This window comes from Leptopilina boulardi, unplaced genomic scaffold (genome assembly GCF_019393585.1).
Source record: "Leptopilina boulardi isolate dan_hultmark-lab unplaced genomic scaffold, ZJU_Lbou_2.1 LbouV2_31, whole genome shotgun sequence".
Lineage (NCBI taxonomy): Eukaryota > Metazoa > Arthropoda > Insecta > Hymenoptera > Figitidae > Leptopilina > Leptopilina boulardi.
In genome coordinates this window covers 2788098-2806787 of record NW_026137874.1, presented here as the reverse complement: position 1 = coordinate 2806787, position 18690 = coordinate 2788098, and the positions used below count along the sequence as shown (strand labels likewise).

At 23.7% G+C, this 18690-nt stretch overlaps 1 protein-coding gene across 1 annotated transcript in view; it reads left to right on the top strand.

The window, feature by feature from the left end:
- The first annotated feature begins 375 nt into the window (after positions 1 to 375).
- The window catches only part of LOC127283197 (tyramine/octopamine receptor-like), a 45142-nt gene continuing 26827 nt past the window's right edge, over positions 376 to 18690 (top strand). Inside the window, exon 1 of the mRNA XM_051307916.1 lies at positions 376 to 829. The gene's annotated coding sequence lies outside the window, so the exon portion shown is untranslated. The remainder of the gene's footprint in view (positions 830 to 18690) is intronic.

Here is an 18690-nt window from a genome sequence, read left to right as displayed (position 1 = left end):
AATTAAAAAATAAATTAAAATAAAAATTGAGAAAAAAATAATCTAAATTGAGGTTGGGGTAATAATACTATTATTACTAATCAATAAAAAAAAATTTTCCCCTTTATTATATGAAACAAGTCATAATAATGGAGAAGGAATTTTCATTTATAATTAACACGACATTTACAGCCAAGTGTAAAATATAAAACATTTTGAAGTCCAATTTAATTGTTTTTTTTTTCACCACACATATATAAGTATAAAGTCGTTCGTTAAACTTGTGGAATTTTTTTTCCAATTAAAAGTAGATTTAAATAGAGAGTTAAAAAAAAAGGTGAAAAAAAATTGAAGTTCAACAAGAAACGGAAGAGTATTAAAAAAATGACGCCCTCGCGTAATATAATCTCGAGGGCAAAATAACGACACAGCGCACACTGTAAAAAGCTATTCTATAAAAGAAGAGAGAGAAAACGATTGCCAAAGATGTGCGCAAATAAATGAGAGAGAGAAAGAGAGAGAGAGAATATTAAGAAAAAAAAGAAGGAAAAAAAAAGAAAAAAAAAAAAGAAAAAAGGCGGGCTTTTAAGAAGCGCGTCTCTTTTCAACCCTTCTCGTGTCTCGTACACTAGTAGTAGTAGTAGTAGTTTTCTTTTCGCTTTTTAGAGAAAAAGGAGCGCGTCTGCGCACAAATATTCCTCACTTTACGTTTGCGTCTTTTCGACGTTGACGTCGACGCAAAACCCCACCGTTTGTGGACTGTGCGGATGAGATGAGCTCAGTGCTCGACGAACAGCGCTGCGACGGGACCATGCCGCCGCGCCCTGCATCTCGAAAAATCCGATTCCAGGTACGAGATCAATCATTTCCTCCGTTACCGATCTCATACGATTCACCGGAAGTGCGCGTCTCTTCGCCTCTTTAAAAAAAAGCCCTTCTTCAATTTTACTTTTTTTTTTCTCAACTGCCAATTAAAACAAATCACTGTATAATTTTATTACCAAAAAAAGGGTGGACCTTAGTTTGGAAAAAAAAATTTTAAACATTCCCGCCCAAACAATACTGTTACAAATAAAAAAGTACACACGTATTTTTTTATGTTTTTAATTTAATAATTACCTCAAATCTATTTTTGCTTTTTTTGATTTATATCAAAAAATTGTTTTCAAAAATCAATATTTTTCAACTGCATTCTTGATTATTCAAGTGTAGAAAATTTTTTTTTCATTGTGAGAAAAATATCCAATTAGATTTATAAAATAAATTTCGATCTTTATTTTTTTTTTACATTAAAAAAACCCATAAATGTAAAAAACAAGTTTTTGTAAAAAAAAAGAATAAATATTGAAATTTTTCTACTCTCTAAATTATAATAATTTATTTATTTATTTACATATATATGGGCTTACAAAAAGCATAAAAAATAAGCCCTTTTTCATCAAGGTACTAAATAAAAATACGTACCTACATTTTTTTTATTTGTAACAAAAAATTTTTGGGCGGGAACGTTTAAATTTTGAAATATTTTAAATAAAAGACCACTCTAATATATATATATTTAGAAAATAAACAGTGACAATAGTTTGAGATAAATAGCATTCAATTAAAAAGTAAAAGCAAAAAAAAAATTTTTTTTTTCATTTTTTTTTCTTTTTTTTAACACCTGGACAATAAACACACATTTGAAGACACATGATAACGATAATGAGACCGTGCGCTTAAGATTTATACGCTCTTTTCATCTTCTTTAATGTGAAATTTCTTCTCATTTTATTTTCCCCTTTCTTTAACAAAAGAAGAAAAAAATTTACTACAGTTTAATTGAAAAAAATGAATTTTTATAAACTTTTTTTTTTAATACTGAAAAAAAAGAATAATTTTTAAAAGTGAAGGAATTTTTTTCCTCGTTAATATAACAATTATTATTATTATATTGTTTTAAAAATGAAAAGTTCTCGTATTTCTTGAAACGATTTTAAGGAAATAAAATTTTTATTTCATACACTGAAAAAAAATTTATTTGATTCAAATAATCGATTACTTGATTATTATAAAATAAATAAAATAATTAGTATATTATTCACTAATAATATAAAATAATCTTCATTTAAATTAAATTCATAATATTAAATAATAGTTATTTAAAACAAAAAAATATTTATTTGAAAATAATCAAGAAACCGATTATTTAAAAAAAAAATTTTTTCCAGTGTATAATATTTTAAAACTGATTTGTTGATCGTATAAACATTGGCGGTCGTGATTTAATAAAACAATGTTATTTACTTATTGAAACTTTTTAATTAGAATTAAATTTTTTATTTCATAATCAAATATTGTCTGCATATATTTCTCAAATTTTTAAAATAGATCAACTTTTTTTCAGTGAAAATGTGCGGGAAATTTTCTTTGAAAAAAAAAAATGCAAAATAATTCGAATAAGTGATATAAATTTTTTTTTCCATATTTGAACATCTTCGATTTTCAAATAAAATTTTTTTTTTTAATTTAAAAATATTAACAAAATTTTTTATTAATTTTTAAAATTAAAAAAATCTCTTTTTTTTGTAAATTAAATTAAATTCTATTAATTTAATTTTGAAATTCTTTTATTGTTATTAGAGAAAGTTGAACTTTTCTTTTTCCTTATTTTTTTTTTTTTGTAACCCAAGAATTTCGAAGTGGAATATTTTCAGAGATATTCGCGAAAGTCCTATTTCAAATAAAACGAAGTAAAGAAATCAAATAAATAAAAGAATTTCAATATAAAAGAAGAAGAAGAAGGGCTAAAGTATTTCAAAGTTATTTATGTATATAAAAATATATCGAAAATGAAATGAAAGGTACGTGGCATTTGTTTGATAAAGAAGAATGAATCACTGATGAATGATATATAATAAAATTTCTCAGAAGATATCTGAAAAAAATGACAGCATAAAAGGTATGTCGTTCTCTCTCTCTCTCTTGTTCTCTCGTGGGTGGGGTAAAAGGGAGGAGGGAAAGGGTGAAACATCCCCTTTATAACGTCGGACCACGTGAACGCTTGGGTAGATCACGATGGAAACGGAGCGCGATAATGAAAATGCAACACGACCTCCGAGGTGTCCGACGTCCCGGAAATACTGGATAGAAATGAGAAAAGAGGGAAGTTTACGTTGACGGAAACTTTCTCGAATCAAGCAAGAGAAAAGAAACATGATTGTACACTAGAATAAATTTCAGTAACAGATTTTTTTTTTGTTATCTTTCAAATATAATAATTAAGAAAAAAGGCTACAAAAAAATAATTCCGAAAATATTTTCTAAATTAGCAAAATTTTTATTTTATTTATTTTTCAATATAATTCATTATTTTACAATATAAAATGAAAATTATGAAAATTATGAAAATTATAAAAAAGAATTCTAAAAATATTTTTTTCAGAAAATAATTTTTTTTTTTTTTTGAAAAAAACTGCTTTATTAATTTTGATCTAAAAAGAAAAAATGGAGAGAAATGTGCTCTTTTAAAAATTACTTTTAGAAAAATTTTAATTAAATATTTTTTAATTTTAAAAAATATTAAAAATTTTAAAAATTCACTACTTTTTTTTAATTTTTATCAAACGAAGGAAAATAATATAATAAATAATAATAAAAAAAAATAGTAGCACCACCGTCCCTGAGAATCTCAGTTGATATATACACACACAAGGACACGATTCTGATCCCCGAGCGAATTTTACCATATAGTATAGAAGGAAAAAAGGCATAGGATATTGATTATCGCGGGAATCACTTTATAAATAACTCATATATATATATATATAGGGAGAGGGGGGAGGGCACCCACTGAGGACGCGTAAATATCGCTTGGCGGCCTTCTTTAAACACGTTCGATCACCACAGCATCCACCCGTAAATCTCCATCAGCCACTACATCACACCCTCCCCTCCCCCTCTTTTACGTATCTTCTTCTTTCCACGCGATTTCCCATATCGTATTTCAACGAAAAAAAAAAAAAAAATTTTCCACTTTTCCAATTATTATTTGCACCAAATCTTAACTAACTTTCGTTCATAATTATTTGCCCGTTTTCTTTCTTATTTTATAAATTATTATTGTATTAATAATAATAATAAAAAATTATAATTGTTATTATAATTTTAGTTTAGTTAAAATTTTTGTTGATTCAAAAAATTTTGAGAGTATGTAGAAATTATTCAGAAAAGTTTTGAGGGAGACGAAAATTAAAACAAAAGATTGCGAAAGCTTTATTCTTTTGTTTTTTTACAACTTCAGGTGTGTAGTATTTTGTCTGTTCCATACAATATTTCTAATAGAATGTTGACTAAAATTCATGTAGACATTCTATTGAATTGTATTTTTTGTTTTTTTTTTCGAGAAATTCTACAGAATTATTCGAGTTAAAATTTCATTCAACTTTTTTCGTCTGGGAATCTATTATACATATAATTAACTTACACGCACGTATTATGATTTGCGTGACTTTCTTAACTGATTTTAAAAAACAAGGATTATTAAATCTTTTTTTACTTTATTACAGTAATTTTACTAATTTTAACACACGTTCTTAACAATATAATATGTGCAATTAAATTTAAACGGAAAATTATAAAATTAATATTTAAATTTATTTTTTTACAAATTTATTATATACAAATTGTCACTAATTTGCATTATGGAAAATAGAATGAATTTTTTTTGTTTTAAATTATAAATGAATTATTTCAATTATCACTCATTATTGTGGGTTTTTATCATAATATCAGCATAATTTTGTTATTCATTGTACATGAATATGTTCTAAAAGTTTTTAACAAAGGAACTTGTTTTGTTTTTCTTTTTTCATCAAATTATATTTTCATTAAAACTTCTAACTCCATTGACCTATCGAAAATAATGTTTTTAATTAAAGAAATGCAAATTAAATTGTTAAGTAATTAAAAATTAAATGTTCCAAATTAAATTAAACGTATTAAGAAAAAAATTAGTACACTAAAGAAGAAAGAAATATTTTTAAAAATATTTTTAAAAATTTGCATTAAAACAACGTTCTAATATAATGAAAGAAAATATATTAATTTCTCGGATATCTACATAATTTAATTAATTTTTATTATGCAAGTTGTATACAAAAAAAAGTATATACGGGAACGCAGTATTCATTTCCTTCATATAATGAGAAAATAATTAGAAAACAAATTCAGGTAGTTGTTTCACATACACACTTTCTTTTTTATATTTTCTAGTTTGTTTTTTTTAAATGAGATAAACAGTTCTCCATTTATATTTTTCTCACTTTATAACAAAGAATATTTTTATAGTTTTATTTTCTACAAAAAAAAAATAGAGCTAAATAAATATTTATTTGCGTCAAATTTTCTATGCTAAAGAAAATTTTTATTTTCCATAAATAAATATCAATACATTTTTTATTAAATTTCATAATGACAAGTGAAATTAAAAATAATTAACACATTTAGAAAATAAATTGATAATCAGAAAAATAAATATTTGTTCGTTATATCATTGGCAATGTTCCAGATTTTCATTCTTGCTCAAATAGAGAGAATGGGAAATTATCAATTTTCGGGGAAAAATAGGGTCACTGCTTCCTAACATAAAAAAACTATTTTCTATAATTTGGAATAAAATTTAAAAAATAAATTTTTCAGATTTTATTATTTTTTTTAATAATTCTTCTTCTTTATACATTCAATTTAATGATGATTAAAAATTAGTCTTAATTTATAAAAAAAAATCTATTAACGTAATATTTTTTTTTAGATAAATTTAAATATTCAGAGATGTAAAATAATTGATCAAATATTATGCTTTCAAAGTCAACTTAAATTTACTTAATTCTGTAGATTTTATCAATTAATTAATATATGAGAAATTGGAATTATTTAATGAAATTACAAAAACTTACTGAATATAAAATACTTGAAATGATAAAGATTTCCTTATAATTCTCATTTTTTTTCTCTTTTTACTTGATAAATTAATATAAAAAAAAATTTAATCTAAAATTACTAACTGTTGATTTTTCACGATATTCAAAATGTTAATACATATATTTTTAAAATGAAAAGTAGAAGAGAAAATTTTACATTTTTTTTCCTTCTTTTATTTAATTAGTATTATTTAATTAATTAATTAAACATTTGAACAATTCATTTTCATGTGACACATTGCAAAATGATGTTAGAGGCCAGCTATAGAAAATACATTGTATAAAATATAATTTAATTCACTCAATTATCTCGCGCGTCTCTCCGCGTGTAAAATTCTATTTGTAATTTAATATTTCAAATGAGAATTTTCGTTTAAATAATTTTTCAACAATGAATAATTAAGATAAATTTATAATTCAATATTTAAAAAAAGAAAATAATTTTCTATGTTAAAAATATTTCTGTAACTTTTACAATTAATTTTTCATTTAAGAAACATTAAAATTGAAAGCGGCTTTTCACTTTTACATATATAAACGAAAAACATTGTTAAAAACTCTCTAAAACGAAACGTTCTTTGTATTTGCAAAACTTGAGGCAAACAGTATATTTAACTATTTACGAATGTGTGCTGAGTCAAGTAAACATTTAGTAACGTTTAGTTACCAAAACTAAGTTTTAATTATTCCACCCCGCTGAATTTCATTACACATCACTTTCATTAGTTTTCATATAATTCAAAACTAAAATTTACATTAATTCTAACATTTATATATTTGTAAAAAATCAACTCTTTAACAAAGATTAAAAAATAAAGAATCAAACATTCATTATAATTACTTTAATTATCGAATATAAAAAAATTGACTTTCATGATGAAATATAGATTATAAAAAAAATTAATGTCTTCAAAAAAACAAATCTTTCAGTATTATTCACGTCTCGTGTTAATTAAGTTACTGAATGATAACAATAGAAGCGATTTTGTATGAGCGCGGGGGTGTTATTGCCATTTTCGAATAAATCATTAATGGAAAGAGTAATAGATTGATCATGAAACGTTTGCGGTTATTTTATATATATAGTAATACCTTCAATTAAACATTGTTAAAATTAATATTCTATCATTTAACACAAATTTTCCCTCAATGTGAAACAGTTTCGAAATTTAATTTTACATATTGCTTGAGTAAAAAAATACTAAGATGTATTATATTATATTTCAATTAATTAATTAATTTATTTATTTTAATTTATACACAGAAAAATAAATCAAAGAAATGTTTTATTTAATTCAAAGAAAAAACTAATAAATTATTAAAAAGTTTTATAAATAATTAGTAAGTTTTTGTAAAGATTTGCACTTCTTTTTTTTTACTGTTTTTCAAATAAAATTAGTAACTAAATGAATAATAAATTATTTAAATACACACGATATACGCTTTTTTTTCTTATTAAAGTTTAACAAAGATTCATTAAAGTTTGTAATTACTTGGAAGCTTAATTAGTCGACTTAATTAGTCGAAAATTTATAGATGAACTCAGAGATCGAGAATGTGCTTTTTAGTATAAAAGCTTTTCTACCAATAAAGCTTTTTTGACAAATGACAATAGACAAAAACAAAAAAAATTCTTTTAAAACATTTTTCCAGATATTCAGAAACAACAAGTCTAAAAAAAAAATTTCCCAGGAAAAATACATAATTTTCCCAACTAATGGAAAATATAAATTTTAAGACATGGCGTATATTTCGTTTATGAATTATCATCTTATTTGAATAGCAAAAAAAAAAGAAAAAAAAATTTGTGCAACAAAAACGAGTTTATCTTTCATATTTTATCAGAAGCTGAACTTTTTTTTCCTTCCCCTCCTACCCCCTTCTCTCTCTCTCTCTATCTCTCTCCCACTCTAACATAAAGTTAAAAATTCTCTCGTAAAATACACAAATTCCGTGACCAAACATTTTTCACTAGAAAAGAATCACAGTCGATGAGAAAATTTATGCAAAAAATTTGCATTCCGCTATCTCTAGTGGAAAGCGCACTCTTTTTATTATACGCCTTATGGTTGAAGGATATGTATTGTGCAAAAGTTAAAAAGGTAGAAAACTTTTGTAATACTGTTTTCCACTTAAAACGATAATTTTTTTTTCTTGTCGTAAATACTTTGCGGATTTATTTTTTATTTAAATGGTTTTTCTTATTTTATGTGACAAGATCCTAAGTATCGTCTTTTTTTGGAATTGAATACATTTATTTTGTATTTTAAATGCGATTAAATCAAAAAGATTACGGAAATTCATTTAGATTATATAGAATTTAAATTAAAAAATTTCTTTTTGTATATAAGATATACAAAAAAAGGAATTATTTTTTTATATAATCTATTTATTATTGAAATTCAGTATAATGGTAAAAGGATTTACTTTTGTGATTCCTGAATAAAATTAAGGGTAACATATATTCAATGTCATAAATAATATTATATTGAAATGAATTTCAATGCTGTTTATTCAATATCATTATTATGTAAATCAGTATAGCATCTGTTATTGAAGAATAGGTATTACATGTGCCACAATAATACACAGTAATATTTTTCTTGTCAATATTTATTAAAGAGCTATATTATAATATCGACATATTTAATGTCGAGAAATATTATCCTCAAAATATAAATTATCATTTTCAATTTTTATTTATTTTCATTTTTTTTTATATTTCTTTACTGTAACGTCAACTATAAGTAGTAAAAAGCAGTTTTAGCCAGACAAAACGTTAAAAAAACTTTTAATTTTCATATTTAGTGGTAAAAGTAATTTTTAGTCAGACGCTGAAAAAAATTACTGTAACAATAAAATTTCAGTAGTACAAGTCATTTCCTGTCAGTCCGAGGCCGTTTAGTTTTATTCCAAGTAGTAAACGAAAATTTTGGTCAGACTGAATCATACTACAGTAGTAAAAATTATTTTATTTTTACTTTTCATTTAGATTAGTGCCAAGTCAGAATGGGGGAAAATAAATATTAAAAATAAGTAAAGTAACTAAGAGAATTAATTAAAAAATTAAATCAGTGATTTTTAATCTTTTTTATGAATTTATTATACAGTTTTTTTTGGAGTTTTAATATATTATAAGAAAACGCACCAAAGTTTATGTAGAATTATAAAAGAATGATAGAGTGCGATATTAAGGTAATATATTCATGAATAACCGAGAACACTTATTCTTTACATAAAAAGGAAGATATTTCACCAAGTGAATAAAATTCTCGTCACTATCTATACTTTTTTTTAGAAGCATAGGTAAATTACATAGTTTGAGATTAAAAAAGAAAGTTATGATTTCAATTTTTAGTAATATAAATTTTATTAATTAAATTTTTAATTATTTTTTAATTTTTTTTTAAAAATTATTTTTTACATTAACCCAGATTCTTTGAATTGATGTATATATGTAAATGTCAGAAAGTGCACATCTATTTAATATTTAATCGATGCATCTTGGCTTTATTCTAAGATTCACAAGAAAAGATATGGAAAATTGCATTGAAATAGTACTTTTGAAAATGTCCTTTCTTTTCCTAATATCCATTATAAATATAAGTCAGAAGTTTATTTCTCGTTTGTAAAACGTCTCAAAAGAATAATCTCTTGCATTCAAGTTCTTAATAACCACTCTTTTTAGAGGGGGGGGGGGAAGAAAAAAATGATTTACCTCAAAATAAAATAATTTTATCCATAAATTATGATTATTTTCTGCAATGAGAAATTAAAAAAAATATATTTAAAATTATAAATTAATTTTATTTATTTTGTTTACATTGAGGAAAGAAACAATTATTATCTGATATAAATTTTATCTCAAATGATTAACTTTAACTCGGGACTTGGAAATAGTGACCTCTGTATTCTAGACACGATGTGCAAATTTTCCAGAAATCAAATTATTGGCCTACCACATTGCTGGCTGGCCTGAATAGTAGGCAAAGTAAATTTTGATAGTGCAAATTCCTATATCTACTACACATTCTGACAATACAAATTTTCGGTAAATATCTTTGTTAAAAGAGAAATTCTACAGATAACTGACGAGAGAAAGAAAAAAAAACTAAAAAAAATCTAAAAAAAAAAAATAATTCTAAAAAATTGAATCTATGGAAAAAAGATTGAAATAAAAAGCAAAAGAAGAATGAAAAAAATAATAAAAATTACATAGAAAAAAAATTCAGAAATATTAATAAATAATTTTGTAATTGTGTAATATAATTATATATATATTTATAAAATCTCAAAAAATAAAATAAAAAAAGAATTTTTTTTGAAAAAAAGAAAAAATTTCTTATATGTAGCAAAAGAAAATAGTGAAACGAAAGAAAATTTATTTGTAGTATCCTAAAGTCAAAGAAATGTTTAAAAAAAAAAACTTTTGTTTTTAATGAAAGAATCTCTCTTTTCTTTGTGTGAAAAATGTTTTTTGATGAAAAACAAGAGGAAACATTTTTTAAACACATTAATTATCAAAATAATTTTTTTTTCTTATAATATATTCTCTAACAATAGGAGGTTTAAAAAGGAAAAAAAAATATTTACATGATATTAAAAAATTTTTGAAAATTTAATTTTAAAATTATTATTAATAATTATATTCTCTATAGAGTTATTTTCTAAGGTATTTTTTCAATCTTTTTTTATATGAATATATATATACGGAATTTACAACAGATATTAAAAAGATGTACAAGCAAAGGTGAAGCTTTAGCAAAGGGAAAACATATTTTAAAGCGACTTCTCTCCAAAGAAGCTTCATTTGCCTAATTGGAAGAGCAATGTGCAAAGCTGACTTAACAGTAATGTCATTAAAATTTTCCCTATTTTTTTTCTTATTAATAATTTTTTTTTTTATTTAAATGACTTTCAATGACAATTAAATTTGTATAAACGACAGATAATGATTAGGATATTAATTAAAAATTTTAATGCAAAAAAAAAAAATTCAATAAAAATCTTCATAAATATTTGTCATTTGTTTTTTATTTTAAAAAAATTAATAATTTAAATTTATTTAGATTTGCCACCGAAACTTAATAGAATTTCTTGTGACAATAATTTTCAAAATAACGTTAATAAATAATATTTTAATAGAAGCATTATTCGAAATTTTGAAGTAAATCTGATTAAATATTAAATGTTTGATGATATAATAAATATTGTGTGTATATATATATATATATATATACATAAACGTGCGAAATTCTCTAATTTGTCGGCTGTACATATTGTAAAATGAGTATATCATAGTTTACGAGGCAATTGCATCACGAGCTTTAATTATTTGCGAGCTGATGTTTGTGGCACGATCATGAGAATACATGATTGGACATATTGAACGAAACCTATCCAGGAAGTTCCCTGTTATACACAATTGAATTTCACAAAAAGAGAATTCATACCTTTTGCAATTTTCTCTATACTAGTACAGTTTTATTTATTTTTTTTTATTCTAGACACAAAGCTTGTTTTATTCCAATTCTTCAGTGACGAACTAAATCGAATTAAGAGATATTTGCATCAAAAAAAAAAAATTCATTCTTTTTGAACAATTACAGAAAAAAAATATTCTATCTTATTTACATTTTTTTTGTTTTAATAAACAAATAAAAAATAAAAAAAATTAAATTAAAGAAGACAAATAAGTTTTTTATTTGTTGAATATGAAAAAAATTAATTTAAAAAAAATATAATAGAAAAAAAAGTCCCTCTAAAAAAAATGTAAGACGTAATTAATTGAAAAATTTCATCGTCGCGAATGAAGCTTAATAATATTACGGTTGATTAAATTTTGATTAAAACGTAAAAAGTGCCTGTTTCAATGGCAAAGAAAATATAAGTCGGTTTAGAGCCAGCACCAATTTGAAGCAACTTCCCTCGAAAATACCTATTCAGACAAAATTGGGTAATATTCGAAATGAAAGTATTTTCAATACGCTTTGAAAGCCTTCAGTTTCCTTCTTATATGAAATATAGGTGTGTATATATGTGCGGTCAGCCTTTTTTTAAAGCTTCAAATATTGAAAGGCTTAACGTTTTTTTTTTTTATTACATTAATTTAAAATATGAATTTTATCAAATTTTATTATTTATAATTTTTTTTTCGCATAAAAAAAAGTAAACTTCTCTTTTATATAAAAATATATATTTTCTACAGAGGCGAAATAACGAAACTATTTTATTAAATTAAAAAAAAAGTAAATATATATATTTTTTTCATCAGCTTTTTAAAGTAATTTCCATTTTGAAAATTCGAATTTTTTATCAATTCAAAAAAGGTAAACTAGAAAATAGAATTCAGTACAGTGGTGAATACAGTCAAGATATTGAGATGAATGTTTCGAAACAGAATTCGAAATAACTTCTCATATAAATTGATTCACTGCTAAATAGACACGCAGATCACAAAGGTTTGAAATTCCATATTGATCAATTAACTCAGGGGGAATGTTAATCTTTACCTATCTCACACCATCTCTTGGCTCACATTCCATTTTCAAACCATTCAGTTCAGCCATTTAACACGAAGACCGGAACTGGGCACGAGAAGAGAAACGGAGGAAATTACACACAAGGAAATTCCTCCAACGTTCTCTAATTGAACACAAAATTGATTAAGGACCTAACTTCCGACTTGGTCAAACCTGAGGGAAAATTAAAAATTAAACTTTTTTTAAAAAAGTTATTATATTTTTAATATTAAAAAATTTTTTTTAACTAATTGGGGATGACTGACTAAAAATTACATTTACTACTGAAAATTACACTTACCACTGAGTCGAAAATTATTCGCATTAAATTCTTATGTCTGACGAAAATTGTTTTTTACTACTGAAACATAATTCAGCCTGACTAAACTTTTCGTTTACTACTAGGAATAAAATTACACTATTTTAAAACACTCAGTCTGACAGGAAATTGCTTGTACTACTGAAATTTTATTGTTACAGATTTTTGCAGTGTCTGCCTAAAAATTATTTTTACTACTTGGGTGATAATTAAACGAATTAAAAACTCTGTCTGACATAAACAGATTTTTACTACTTGAACAATTTTTACTTTACTTCTACTACTTTCACTAAAATTACAATTTCTGACTGCCTATAACTTTTACTACTGAATATGAAAACTAAAAGTTTTTTCCCATTTTGTCTGATTAAAACTGCCTTTTACTACTTATGGTTAAAGATACAGTAATGAAATATAAAAAAATGAAAATAAAAAAAAGAAAACATGCAAAAAATGCGTCTCAACATGAAATATATGTCGATATTGTAATTAAGTAAAATTAATTTAAAAAAATAAGCATTTTAATTAAATTAAAAATTTTAATTCAAACTATAAAAAAGTTGTTAATTATTTTCAGTTTCACAGAAAACTAAAAGGTATTAAAATAAGCTGCAACGCTTCTTATTTTAATCAAATTTTTCTTATTTTAATCCATTTTGGTATTAAAATAAGTAAAAATGGATTAAAATAAGAAGCGTTGCAGCTTATTTTAATACCTTTTAATTTTCTGTGTTTTTTTTATTTTGTCTCGTAAGTGGAGGAAGGAATAGTTTAAAAGAAACACGATAATTGGTGACATCAATGCTTGTCAATAATTTAGCTCCTTTTATGTGTTTTTGTAACTACCTTTTTTGTGGGATTTATTTTATTAACCAATTATAGACCACTGTATAGAGGGCGCTGCATAAAAAAAGAATCTCATTTATATCGAGAGAGAGCAAGAGAGAGAAAAAAATGAAAGAAAAAACATAAAACGCTTAAATGTTCCATTTAGTGAGTAAATCAACTCTCATTTTCACCCTCTTTTGTCTATTTAATTAAACACAAATGGCTTTTCAACTACTTGAGCTGAATTCCTACACTATCCGAAATGGGAATTTAGAAATTAAAACGAGATAAACAAATTTGGTACAAATTTTTTTTTGTCACAACTGAAAATTTTCGAAACAAGTGAAATGCATTTTTATTTTTATTGTAAAAACTGAAAACAAAAGAAAGAAAAAAAATCGAATAGCATAGTTATTGTAAAAAAAACCCGTTATTCTTAAGTAACTTTTCTAATTTTCAAATTAGAAGAGCTTGTCTAACGACCTTAATTATCGTTAAAAAAAAGCATCTTGGGAAATTATTTTTTTTAATTTTCAAGTCATAATGGTGCAAAATTATTATTTCTATTTAAAGCCGCCTTTAAGGAACCTTATTGGCAATGAAATCGCAATATTCGATGTATTTAAAAAATAACATGTATATTAAAAAAAGGAGAAATTTTAATTAGAGTTTATTAATATATGAAAAGTAAACACCGAAAATTGTTTTTCTTTTAATTCAATCCTTATTTGAATTAAATAAAAATACATTTGACTGAAAGAACTAAATAAAAACTTTTTATTTGTTTCAAATTAAAAAAAAAAAATTGTTTCGCACAAATATTTTTATAACAACGCAAATAAAATTTATTTCAAAATAAATAAAATTTATTTATACCAAGTAGAATTTATTTGTACCAAGTAAAATTTATTTAGACGAAATAAAATTTATTTGAACAAAATAAAATTTATTTGAGAAAAATAAATTGCGTGAACAAATTAAATTTATTTGAATGAAATAAAATTTATTTGAGCAAAGTAAAATTTATTTTAAAATTAATTTAATTAAAATTTTCAAAATTAATTAAAAATATTCCCTATTATTATACAAACTTTTCCAAGGAAAAAAAGTTGAGAATTTTATAATTGCATGTACGCGTGACTATCAAATTATACAAAAAATTTCTACCCCTCTCTCCACCCTCTTATTTTTTTTTTTTTTTTTTAAGAAAGAACCTTAGAAATTCAAAAAGTTTTTACTAATAGCATAAAATGTAAGTCACGCAGCGTGAAAATAATACTGAGCGCGCGAGTAAAGTATTTTATGTAAAAAAGCATCAAAATTTTTTGTTCTTAGAGAAAAATACGTGCTTTCGTATATATATATAAAACTTTTGTTAGAATAGATTATATATATTGCATGGAGAAAAGTTTATGAATTTTGAGTGTCTTTATAACTTCTTTCTTTCTTTTTTTTTCTTTTATTTTTTTTTGAGCGGACAGTTTCTTTTCAATTTATTGTTTCACAAAGTATATACATTTAATGAAATTTAAAAGTAATATATCCAGAAAAAGTTGACTATTATTCAAGAAAAATGTGTGTCTTCATTTTATAAAACATGTTACTCTATAAACGACCGCTCACAACTTTTAATACGAGATTTACAGTTTAAAAAGTTTTTTTTGACAATTTTTTTTTTTATTCAGAAAATATTATTAAATGAATGAAAATTAAATTATTACAATGACAATATAAATAATTGTTGTTATTAATAATTATTTTTTTATATTAAATTTTTTTTAAATTATCGATTTATTATTAGTGAAAAATATATGAGAAATAGTTTGCATATTATTTTAACAAAGAATTTTAAACAATAAAGATCAGTTTCGTTGAATAATAGAAGAATGAAAGACAGCGTTTAAAAGTTAATCTTAACTTACCACGAAGCGTAAAATTAACATTTAAACTTTCATTCATTAGAAAGTTAGAAGTAGTGCCTCTTTCAAATTCAAGTGCTTTTTAACAACTTCGTGATGAAAAATGTAAAAGATTTTTCGACTCTTGATTCACAAAACTGCCTAATAAAGTTATTCGTTTGTTTTTCTTTTTTTTTTTTAATGAAATAATGTTACTATTGATAGAAATTTTTTCCACTTGCAAATTGTAGTATGAGAAAAAAAAAGAATAATTGTATTTTAAAAATATTCAATTAAAATTTATGGCACAGTATTTAAATAGAGCTGAAATTTTTTTTTATCTTTATTAAACTTTACTTTATTCTATTTTTTTCTCAAAGTGATTAAAATTGTTAGAGACAATTCAATCAGCTATAAATATTTTTTTTATCCTTTCAAACGTTTAAACTTTTTCAATTTTTTGTTTTTAATGGCTTTAACTGAAACGAAACGATTTTTGCACATATATTGAAAGTTTTTATATATATTTAAATAGTTTTCTTCTTCACTGTTCGATAAATGGTTGTTTTTTTTATTGAACTGGTTTATTTCATTAAAATTAGAATTTTAAACATTTTTTTAAAATGAATTATTAAATAAAAATTAAATTTTAATAATTTAAATTAAAATAAGGATTTTAATTTTTTTCATTTCTTTTCAAAAAAAGTGTTCTTTCAAAGAAAAATTAAAAAGAGAATATAATTTTTTTTTAAATGAAAAAATTCTCTCTTTGAATGAGAAAAGAACTATATTTGATATTTTTTTTCTTTTTTTTTTAAAGTTAAACAAATAATATATAAAATGTGTCGCACTATCGAAAAAAGAAATTAACTGTCACAAAGAGCATTTGCCATTGGAAGGGAAGAAGAATGACTTTTCATTTGTCTCTTGAGAGGAGACATTTTATGAAGATAGAAGGAGAATATTTGACATTAAATAACTGACGAGGCCATTAATGATTTTAGTTCAGCATTGTTCCCCCATTCTTTTGAAAAATCCCAGATGTGCACTCTATAGTAAACTAACTCCCTGATGAAAAATGTGCGTTTTACAAATATTGTCTTTTCAGAATTCAAAGTTTTTTTATTATTATTTTTTTTTCTTCTAAAAACTGCCTTTATTTCAGTTAAAAATATCTCTTTCTGAATCGTTGATAAATAATATCAAATGCTTCAATATATTTTTTGTCCATGTATTTTTTATTTCTAGAAATAAAAAAATCTAATAAAATATGTTTGAAAACATTTTTTTTTAATAAAATGATTTTACAAATTATTTTTGATATTTATTACTATTATAATAAAAAAAATATTAAGCAAATAATTTAAAAATTTATTGCAGTTAATTAATTACTAATAAAATAAATGTTACTTCATTATTCTCAGGAAATGAATAGACTTACTTTTCTGCATAATTTAAAAGCATAATGGGTGCTAAACTTTCAAATCCATTCCACTAAAGCGGTTTAACTTTTGAGCTGAGGTCGAATCTCCGATTTAGGGAAGATTTATTAACTTGCGAAGGCAGATGCAGCATTTAAAAAGTTTATTACGAGAGAAATCAATGTTCAAATTCTTTTTTTCTGCATTTCAATTTGAAAAATAAATAAAAAAAAATATTAATATTAACATTTTTTTAATAAAAAAAAAAATTAACATTGATAAAAATTTATTTTAATAAAATGTTTTACATTAAAGTTTTATGAAAAAAAAAAATATTTCAAAAGAAAGGACTCTACTGATTGTAGCTAAAATTATCCACAGGGAAACAAGAACAAAGTTTTAGATTATCTGAAAAGTTTTTTGTCTTTCTTAGAGAATAATTGCCTGTAACTTTTGTAAAGTTTCCAGATCTTTAAGTTAGTGTAAGTAGTTTAAAATTAACGTTTCTCTATAGTTATCTACTACTATAATACTTCTACCCCTTTCCCTCCCCACACCAATAGAAACAATAATAATAAAAAGAAAAATGAGAACTGCAAAGTTTATCTTTGTTATGGATCATTACATTCAAAAAGATACGCGTATTTAGTGTGATACAATGTTTAACAAACTATACTGTCGTTGAACTCTATTTTTAGAAATATAAACAAAAATAATAGTTAAACAATAGTATATTATGTGGCAAGCACGTAAAGTAGTACTTTTTAGGTGAGGATGTAATTTTCAGTACGAGCTGTCGTTAGTGCGACGTAGGTGAGACGAAGGCGAGCTGTAGGTGAGATGAAGACGAGCCGAAGGCGAGTCGAGTCGAGCCGAAAGCGAGCCGAGTCGAACCGAAGTCGCACAGACAGCGAGTATTGAAATCATCCGAACCTAAAAATTACTACGTGCGAGCCGCATACGCTATTTTTTTCGCCATTGTTATGAAAAAGTGAAACAATTTTAAAGAAAAAAAATAATAAAAATTGATAAATAAAATAAAAGCAAAAAAAAAAATTATGCAAAAATTAACAACTGCCTAAAAAAGACTTTATAGGGCAGTTTACTGCCTAAAAAAGACTTTATACGGCAGTTTGCTGCCTAAAAAAGTCTTTTTTAGGCAGTTGGCCCAAACTGCCTTAAAAAGTGCTACTTTATCTGCCCAAAACAGGCACAAAAAAGACACTTTTTCATGTCAATGGCGAAAAAAATTTATTTTACTACTTTCTTTTACTTTTGTTTAACTATTATACCATTTTTTTTATTGTATCAAAAAAAAAAATATTTTTATAATATTTATTTTATATTTATAAATTACTATATTTATATTGATTTTTAAATATGCAAATTTTAATAAATAAATTTATAAATTATTAAATTTATTTATAAGAAATAAATTGAAGGAAAAAATTCTTAAAAAATTTTTCAGAAAAAATCTTTTTTGTATTTAATGATGTAATCATTTTGAAGATGAGTACCTGGATTATAAATTTTTCCCCCCTCCCTATGAATATAAAATTTTCCATCATATCTTTTGTCATGTATTTTTATTACAGAGTAGTTAAGCTCGATTCTTGAATTTTATAACCAACCAATGCACACAGCAAATACTCTATAAGTTGAGAAGCCATTTCTTGTGATCAGAATGGTTTTATCTTGAACATTTCACGAAATCACGTACTTAAGTTCGATAAAAAAAAAAGTTGGTTTAAAAGTCAAAAGAAG